Source organism: Berghia stephanieae, chromosome 8, assembly GCF_034508935.2.
Source record: "Berghia stephanieae isolate SIO BIC M18660-M18661 chromosome 8, UCSD_Bste_1.3, whole genome shotgun sequence".
Classification (NCBI taxonomy): Eukaryota; Metazoa; Mollusca; class Gastropoda; order Nudibranchia; family Aeolidiidae; genus Berghia; species Berghia stephanieae.
In genome coordinates, this window is record NC_088367.1 from 50,742,398 (window position 1) to 50,749,897 (window position 7,500).

At 35.5% G+C, this 7,500-nt stretch overlaps 1 protein-coding gene across 1 annotated transcript in view; it reads right to left on the bottom strand.

Moving 5' to 3' along the window:
- The window catches only part of LOC144978826 (endothelin-converting enzyme homolog), a 71,013-nt gene that overhangs the window by 63,379 nt on the left and 134 nt on the right, over positions 1-7,500 (bottom strand). Inside the window, exon 1 of the mRNA XM_078925369.1 lies at positions 7,177-7,500. This exon is cut by the window's right edge and continues 134 nt beyond it. The gene's annotated coding sequence lies outside the window, so the exon portion shown is untranslated. The remainder of the gene's footprint in view (positions 1-7,176) is intronic.

Consider the following 7,500-nt stretch of genomic DNA (forward strand, 5'->3'; position numbering starts at 1 on the left):
CCAGCAGTTAAGCTGAATAGCCAATATTCTCATCACAAACATATAACATAGAAACGATTGAGACATGGAGTATGCTCCGGTGTATGGGGTGAATTTTTAATTCAGAAACGAATATTTTTGTGTTCGTGGATAGCTCACACGGTAGAGCCACGCTCTCACCTGCCAGGCGGAGTTTTAAATATATATATTTAAAATCCTATTCATTAAAATTCAATATGACTGTTTACTCTTTCTTATTTTGCTTTTCAGCTATTAAAACATTTTGTGGACTCAGAACGCCATTATTCTGCAACGATTAGCCTGATCTGAATCAGCTGTTTGTTAACCAGTTTAATGCTGTAAAATGGAGAAGAAAAAAAAGACGTATTTAAATATTTGGCAAAAAAAAAACAACTCGTCTTTCAAACATCGATCGATTTAAATGACCCTCATCTTGGCAAAAAACTCTCAAATCTGGGGCCTTATCAAAGTATTTCGCTGAAGTCCCAGGTTTGAGAGTTTGTGCAAAGGTGAGGGTCATTTAAATCGATCTATATTTGATGGACAAGTTTTCTGGCCAAATTTTTAAAATGCATTTCTTTCCTGAGTACTGCGGTTAGCTGGGTAAATAAAGAACATTTTTATTATTGGATTTGATGATTGGGCAATGTAATAATCTCAATGCTGCCTTACTCTGGAAAAAGCCATATTTAGAAATTTGGCCAGAAAACTCGTCCTTCAAATATCGATCGATAAAGTCCCAGATTTGAGAAAATAAAACATTCCCTTTATTCACGCCATATGGGAAATGTACTTTTTGGATATATTCCAAGTGTAGACCGAAATAACCCTGGCGACAGCCGCAGTGCACCGTCACTATGAGCTAGGACGAGGTGACTTGCTCAAAGCCACACTACTACCACTGCTACTACTACTACTACAATACTACCACTACTAATACTTCTACTACTACTACTACCACCACTACTACTACTACTACTACTACTACTACTATTAAAACTACTACTACTACTACTTCTACTACTACTACTACTACTACTACTACTACTACTACTAATACTATAACTTCATCCACCATCACCACTACCCCTTCGGTTTCTCTTCATTCTAGCTACCCTACATTTTCTTTCTTCTCTCCATTCTCTCTCTACAACACAATATTATATCCCCCACCCTGTATTTAAACAGCTTGAATCAAAATCACTCAAGCCTGGTGATAGAAAACAGTGCCCTGTGTTCACCATACCAAAGATTATTACAAAGGGAAACCTATTTTTATTTTACTACCCTATATTATATTATATTATATTATATTCATAACCACTGCACAAATTCGAGTCACGACTGTATATGGTTGGATAAATACGGGCGATTCGATTCCATTTAAATGTCGTAAGCTTTTATCAAATCATTTGATTAAAAACTGAATTCTAATATAGAATTGACACACTCAATAAGAATCCAATACGTGTAAAGCACATAATGTTATATTATGTAATATTACAGCCAAGCAGCTATGTGGTCTTGTGATATGACATTCGCCTTCGGATCGGAAGATCCTGGCTTCGAGTTCCGCTCCGAGCGGCGTATACCGGTAACCAGGAGGTCTGAGGTTCGATCCCAAGTCGAGGTAGACTGAATTTTTGGGATGGTTTTTTTTTCTTGCATTTTCATCTCATGCTTTGTATGGCACCTTTCATACACGATGTTCAGATCTTTATCTTAGTGGATATTGCACTATATAAAAACTAAATTTGTTTGGGTTTTTTTTTTAATATTAGGCACACCGCATCTCTTCGCTATGATGTTGAAATGAAAAAGTGGAAGAAAATTACGTTGAATAATCTCAACATGAATAGAGTTTCCAGTTAAATAGCAGACCTGCCAACTTGAAAACTTATCACGTTTAAAAAATATGAGGCACGTCGCATCTTCCTAGCATTATGTCGAACTGTACTAGTGGAATAAAATTATGTTTATTAGTGTATTATAATGCAATTTTAGGGCACATAAATCGACATAAATGTATTGAACAGCTGGCTCTCACAGGAAAAATAGAAGGCAAAAAGAGTAAAGGTAGACCAAGAAAAACATATTTGAATAGTTTGAACAGCTGGGTGACAAAGAAAGAGAAGAGTAATATTAGTTTTCTAACGTTATCTTATCAGAGAGATGAATGGCGTACCATGATCACCAATGTCTGGCACAGACTTGGTACTTGAAGAAGAAGAAGAAGAAGAAGAAGAAGAAGAAGAAGAAGAAGAAGAGGAAGAAGAAGAAGAAGAAGTGTATTATAATGATTGGAGATTCCATTGAAGTGGTGCAAGCTTAAAGCTCAGGTATTATTTGATTTAGAATTGACACACTCAATACGAATACAATATGAAAGGCGACGTGACGTGTCATTCACATTTATTGTCATATTTACTATGTAGTCTAGTGGTACGAATTCAATATGAAAGGCGACGTGACGTGTCATGCACAGTTATTGTCATATTTACTATGTGTTCTAGTGGTATGAATTCAATATGAAAGGCGACGTGACGTGTCATGCACAGTTATTGTCATATTTACTATGTGTTCTAGTGGTACGAATTCAATATGAAAGGCGACGTGACGTGTCATGCACATTTATTGTCATATTTACTATGTGGTCTAGTGGTATGAATTCAATATGAAAGGCGACGTGACGTGTCATGCACAGTTATTGTCATATTTATTATGTGGTCTAGTGGTATGAATTCAATATGGAAGGCGTGACGTGTCATGCACATTTATTGTCATATTTACTATGTGGTCTAGTGGTATGAATTCAATATGAAAGGCGTGACGTGTCATGCACAGTTATTGTCATATTTACTATGTGGTCTAGTGGTATGAATTCAATATGAAAGGCGTGACGTGTCATGCACATTTATTGTCATATTTATTATGTTGTCTAGTGGTACGAATTCAATATGAAAGGCGTGACGTGTCATGCACAGTTATTGTCATATTTATTATTTGGTCTAGTGATATGAATTCAATATGGAAGGCGTGACGTGTCATGCACAATTATTGTCATATTTACTATGTGGTCTAGTGGTATGAATTCAATATGAAAGGCGTGACGTGTCATGCACATTTATTGTCATATTACTATGTGGGCTAGTGGTATGAATTCAATATGAAAGGCGTGACGTGTCATGCACATTTATTGTCATATTTATTACGTGGTCTAGTGGTATGAATTCAATGTGAAAGGCGTGACGTGTCATGCACATTTATTGTCATATTTATTATGTGGTCTAGTGGTATTAATTCAATATGAAAGGCGTGACGTGTCATGCACATTAATTGTCATATTTACTATGTGGTCTAGTGGTATGAATTCAATATGAAAGGCGTGACGTGTCGTGCACAGTTATTGTCAAATTTACTATGTGGTCTAGTGGTATGAATTCAATATGAAAGGCGTGACGTGTCATACACAGTTATTGTCATATTTATTATGTGTTCTAGTGGTATGAATTCAATATGAAAGGCGTGACGTGTCATGCACAGTTATTGTCATATTTATTATGTGGTCTAGTGGTATGAATTCAATATGAAAGGCGTGACGTGTCATGCACATTTATTGTCATATTTACTATGTGGTCTAGTGGTACGAATTCAATATGAAAGGCGTGACGTGTCATGCACAGTTATTGTCATATTTATTATGTGGTCTAGTGATATGAATTCAATATGGAAGGCGTGGTGACATTGTCATGCACATTTATTGTCATATTTATTATGTGGTCTAGTGGTATGAATTCAATATGAAATGCGTGACGTGTCATGCACATTTATTGTCATATTTAATATGTGGTCTAGTGGTATGAACTCAATATGAAAGGCGTGACGTGTCATGCACATTTATTGTCATATTACTATGTGGTCTAGTGGTATGAATTCAATATGAAAGGCGTGACGTGTCATGCACATTTATTGTCATATTTACTATGTGGTCTAGTGGTATGAATTCAATATGAAAGCGTGACGTGTCATGCACAGTTATTGTCATATTTACTATGTGGTCTAGTGGTATGAATTCAATATGAAAGGCGTGACGTTTCATGCACAGTTATTGTCATATTTATTATGTGGTCTAGTGGTACGAATTCAATATGAAAGGCGTGACGTGTCATGGACAGTCATTGTCATATTTATTATGTGGTCTAGTGGTATGAATTCAATATGAAAGGCGTGACGTGTCATGCACAGTTATTGTCATATTTACTATGTGGTCTAGTCGTATGAATTCAATATGAAAGGCGTGACGTGTCATGGACAGGTATTGTCATATTTACTATTTGGTCTAGTGGTACGAATTCAATATGAAAGGCGTGACGTGTCATGGACATTTATTGTCATATTTACTACGTGGTCTAGTGGTACGAATTCAATATGAAAGGCGTGACGTGTCATGCACATTTATTGTCATATTTACTACGTGGTCTAGTGGTACGAATTCAATATGAAAAGCTTGACGTGTCATGCACAGTTATTGTCATATTTATTATGTGGTCTAGTGGTATACATGACACTCGCTTTCCGATCGGAAGATTCTGGGTTCTTTCTCGCGCGGCGCATAGTTGAGTCCTTGGAAATGGCTCTTTACTCACATTATCTCACCGTACTCAGATGTAAAATGAGTATCTGGCCGTTAACAGCGTTATCGCTGTTGGAAACAAAATGTAATATCGCCTAACAGGCGTCATGTCCCGTCCTACATGCTAAACGTGCTCAAAGCGCTTTACAAGGGATCCCTGACTAACAGCAACACAACATGTAGGACGTGAAATGACGCCTGTTAGGCGATATTGCAATTTTTTCGTACAGAGACAACGCTGTTAACTGTCAGGTATTCATTTTTCACCGGAGTACGGTGAGAAAATGTGAGTAAAGAGTCTTTTCCAAGGACTCAACGATGCGTCGAGAGAGGCTCGAACCCAGGACCTTCCGATCCGGAAGCGAGTCTCATACCACTAGATCACATAGCCGCTCAATGAACATTAAGTTAATCAGTATCAAAATGGCCAGAGTTTCTATCCATATCAAACATGAGCTTTTATATAGCGCAATATCCGCTAAACGTGCTCAAAGCGCTTTAAAAATTAGAATCACCAGAGAAAATTTGAAGTTGCCAAACACTGAGAGGTGTTTTGTTCTATGGGGCAAAGAAGAAAAGTATAGTTCTCTAAAATAAAATAAATTAATCAAAATTCACTTCATTCGTCCCATGGGGGAAATTTGTCTATATTGTGTCTATTAACCAGTAGATTTTTGACCAATCAAAACATGGAATTTGTGACACACCTCCACACGTGCTCGGACAAACATAGTTGGTTGTTTATATAAACAATAACGTGAACGAATTCGACCTCCATCTGATCGTTGTTATTGTTTTTATATTGACAAATGGGTGACTAGTTATCACACGGTTTTCTCGATCATATTAAAAACATTTAAGTTTACACATAGTTTTCTGTGCTGATTCAACTGATCAAGCGGTAGAACAGTGGGTATTTTATTTAACACATACCGTCGATAGTAAAACCTGTGTAGTTTGCTGTGTCTACCAATCACTGCCATTTACATGATGACGATTGTCCGAGAGGCGCGGATATCTACCGGTGAATTCCAAGGGAAGACTGGAATAACCCAGGCGTCAGCGCTAGAAGTTGAGTTAGGGCGAGGTGACTTGCTCAAGGCCGCACAGCGCAACCGCGGGTGATCGAACTCGGTACCTTTCGGGTACGAAGCAAAGACCGTACCGTTGAGTTACAGTTTCCATTTAAATTAAACTTGAGCTTCTTTTATATATAGAGCAATTTCCACTAAACGTGCTCAAATCGCTTTACAAATTAGAATCACCCGATAAAATTTGAAGTTGGCAAACACTGAGAGGTATTTTGTTCTTGAGAGGCAAAGAAGACAAGTATATTTCTCTTAAGTCACTGAATGACATGACAAAATATTTGATGCTTTCGTTGATTGATGAAAATCAGATTTAGCAGGTTTTATTGTCATGGCCCGACGTATACTTATTTGTAGGTCTGATAACCCAAGTTGTTATGGTTTGGTTGATGAAACCCAGATTTTGCAAGTTTTATAGATAGTATGCGTTTGGCTAAGAAGCTCACAACATTGCCATCCAGAAGTATAACTGACCAACACAAAACTATGTGTAACCTTGTACGTTTATAGTCTGGATAATACAGTTTAGTGAAAATTACTCAGAAACGCGGGTGGGAAAAAAAAAAAAAAACAAAGACCTGAGTAACGTCATCTTTATACTATCTATAGTCATAGCCGACGTATACATATTTGTGGGTCTGATAACCCAAGTTGTTACGGTCTCATTGTTGCAATGGAAATACTCTCCAACAAACGCAAAATTAAATAAATTACATATTCTCCATACCTAAGCTAGAACAAGGTTTAGACGAGCGCTAGAATTGCGTCAGGTTATCGGACCTGCAAATACGTTCACGTCGTCATTACCTCAATTTTTACTCTTTATCGAAGAGAATGAATGTAATTTCCTTCAACTGCAACAAACAACATTTCGCAATTCTCATCGTTATGATTTTTACTTTGAATGTCGTATTTCTTGACATGATAATAATAATAATAATAATAATAATAATAATAATAATAATAATAATAATAATAATAATAATAATAATAAGAATAATAATAATAATAATAATATTAAAATAATAATAATATTAATAATAATGATAAAAATAATAATAATAATAATAATAATAATGATAATAATGATAATAATAATAATGATAATAATAATAATAATATAATAATAATAATAATAATAATAATAATAATAATAATATTAATAATAATAATAATAATAATAATAATAAATAATAATAATGATGATAATAATAATAATAATAATAATAATAATAATAATAATAATAATAATAATAATAATAATAATAATAATAATAATAATAATAATAATATTTTATTTGTTTTCCACGTTAATTTGTTTATTGTTGTGCTGACGAAGGGTTTGTATCCGAAACGTCCATTGTCTGTATCGTTCCCACCCGAAGCCTCTCCATTTTCACTCTTTCTTCGTTAGTATTTAAACTAATAATAATAATAATAATATTGTAAACTCACCTCAGTGTAAAATGTCCCGGTGAAATTCAAATCAAACGGTTAATAAGTTACACTTTCCTTCCAAAGAGAATGACACCAAAACATTCAACCATCAAATTGACAACAAAGAAAAATGCAAATAATGTCACAGGTAAATGTTGTTATTTAACCACCAACCGCTGTGTGTTTGTTTGTTAGTTAGGTCGTTGTTTTGGTTGTGTGGTCTGCACGCCGTAACGACTCGGATTGGTTTTGTAACGTAATATATAGGGATGTGTGTGCCGCACGTTCGTCCGTTCGTCCGACCGTCCACGAACCGTCGCCGCCTAACACCTAATAATTATG